Consider the following 2,954-nt stretch of genomic DNA (forward strand, 5'->3'; position numbering starts at 1 on the left):
TGAAGCAAAGAGGGAGCCAACTGAAGTTCTTCAGATAATGGGCAGTTAAACTGCTCTGCTACATGGCTGGGTAGGACTCATCCCATCCATCCCTGTAGTGGTTCCCACTGATGTCTCTTCCTGTTTGTATGCTGCTGGAAGCACAGCCTGACAGTTTTCTTCCTTGGAGCCCTAATGATACAAGGCATGCAGCATTCTTTCCATTTCACTAGCTCATGCTGCTATTTCTCAACCTTTGTCCTCCCAGGAGGACAAAGACACTTAGTTCAACTCATCCTTTCTGTCACATGACACAGAATAAAGCCAGGAAGCAACGTATGATAGTTGCTTTTAGAAGAAGTTGTGGTGACATCTTGCAAAAATTAGGAAATGGCCAACTGTTACACAGGCCTGCAGAGAAAGGCTGGTTCATAAAAACACATTTGGACATTAGTTTGGACTCCACCTAAACAAGATTCCAAAGATTTATTGCTTAAACTCTCAAAACCCAAACAGCTCACAAGTACCTTCTAGCTTGTGTGTTTATTCTACTGGGCCGAAGTCAAATAAAGTATGACATTTACGTGAGTTTAAGTCTTCTTCCAAAATTTCATGAAATGTGTTAGTTCTGGATGTTCTCATCAAGCCGCAATGTCAACTTAATGGGAATGGCTCCTTGCCTGAGGAAGTACAGTGCCAAGCGTCACACTTGGGGAAGTCTACTTGCCCCCAAGTATTGCCTTATAGATACCACATTCAGTCTACAGTAGGCACACATGTCACAGGAACTCAGAAGACAATTTGTGACTGATTTAAGACATTTTCAAGAGGTGCTAGTTGCTGAAATCTCAAACCCGTTAACTAGTGAAGCAAAGAGCAGCTAAGTGGCAAGGTCTCTCAATAGTTTTCCAATTTGCATTCTGGGCAGGCAGCAAAGAATTCCGATGGTCAAGACGAGTCTAGAGTTCAGGTTGGCCTGTTCTCTTTGGGAGAGTTTGCACACACCACTCTTCTCCTTTGACTGTTCAGTACTCCAGCATCCAGCCTGAGCTGTGATACCAAATAGATGACTTTTTCTACCAGAACCTAAAAGTTTGTCACTTATTGCTCCAAACCCAAAGAAAGCCAAAAATAAAATGGAAAACAGCAGCTTATAAGGAAATAATTAGTTTCTGCCAATATGACAGCACTGCTGTTAGAATGTTAAAAACAGAGAGAGAGAGACACTTTCTGATGTGCTGGGTTATAAAATAAGCCATTTCCATTTTGAGTTTCAAATGGAAGTCTGAACTAAAAGCACAGGGGTGCTTCTATAGCTGTTACACCAGTAAGAAGTAGAGGCTGCTGGGCTGGGAGTCCACTGTATGTTTAAAATATTGGAGGAAGAAGAGAGGGTATGAGGAAGAGGGAGAGAGCCTTAGAGCAAGAGAGAGCATGCTCCCCCCCCCCCCCCGCCCCCAGGAGATTGAACCTGGGACTTTTGAGCCTCAGGCATGAAAAGTCTTGCATAATGATTATGTTATCAACTTGGCTCAGAGCTCACCATTGAAAGTCCACAGCTTGTCCAGAAGCTAGGTAGCTACGGAAAGGACCATGTAAGATTATCAAATAACTTTTCTTATATACCAACATCTAATTTTGTAGTTGCCTATTTAATGCCAGATAAGCAATTCTGGTGCCAATTTCCATTCAGTTTGCCCAAAATACTGACAATGTCCTATGACAGACATTTTTATTCTGCATTATATACATAGCATCCAATGCAATGTCTACAGTGAAGGTACAAAAAGTAACCCAGTTGACAGGACACTGTAGATGATTCAGAGGAGCACATGTGGACCACAGCTTTACCCACAACAGTGATATTCAATGACCTTCTGACCACAGGAAGGCAGTTTCTCAAGAATACCATGACTACACGACGGTATAAAACTGAGTTTCTGGAAATCTTCCAGTTGTGCAATTCCAGTCATTTTGAGGTATTACAGGCCTGTGGTTCATTTCAGACTGCACCATTCCAGGGTAAGGTTGATTTCTTGTGTCTCACTGGCCATGAAGCTACACTACTATGTATATCTGTAAACCCTTGAAAATCTTGGAGTATCACTCTACAGTTTAATATCTTGATGGATTCTTCAATCTAGATTTCTTTTTATTCCTTGGACGTGAGTTCTACTAAAGTCAGTGCTACAGACCAGTTTTACATATATATATATATATATATAAAATTTTTAAATGGAAATATTGACAAGACCATAGGATAAGAAGGGTAGATTTCCACACAGTTACCACCACCAGAACTCCATATCCCATCTCCTCCCTTGATAGCTTTCATATTCTTTATCCCTCTGGGAGTATGGACTCAGAATCATTGTGGGGTGCAGCAGACCTATTTTCTTACAGGAATTAAGTTTTCCTTGGTTCAGAGTGATTTTTACATTTGATCTTCATACTCAGCAAAACCATACTGGGAATAAAAACTATGGTAAGCAAAAGAACTCTATCAAAAACAGTAACTTTTCAAGTTAAAATTATGTCAACAAGCCCTCTGTGCAAATCAATCCAGGTCTCATAAAAATCTAGTCTGATGGGAGTTGAGCAGTAATGTAGTGGGTTAAGCACAGGTGGTGCAAAGCACAAGGACCAGCCCAAGGATCCCGGTTTGAGCCCCCGGCTCCCCACTTACAGGGGAGTTGCTTCACAGGCAATGAAGCAGGTCTGCAGGTGTCTTATCTTTTCTCCCCGTCTTCCCCTCCTCTCTCCATTTCTTCCTGTCCTATCCAACACAGATGACATCAATAATAACTACAACAATAAAACAACAAAGAGAATAAATATTTTATAAAAAATTATTGGATAGCACAGAGAAATTGAGTAAGAGGAGGGTGAGAGGGAGAGAAAAAGAAACACCTGCAGAACTGCTCCACCCCTTGTGAGGGAACCCCCTGCAGGTGGGGAGCATCAGCTCAAACCTG

Source organism: Erinaceus europaeus, chromosome 10 (genome assembly GCF_950295315.1).
Source record: "Erinaceus europaeus chromosome 10, mEriEur2.1, whole genome shotgun sequence".
NCBI classification, from domain to species: domain Eukaryota; kingdom Metazoa; phylum Chordata; class Mammalia; order Eulipotyphla; family Erinaceidae; genus Erinaceus; species Erinaceus europaeus.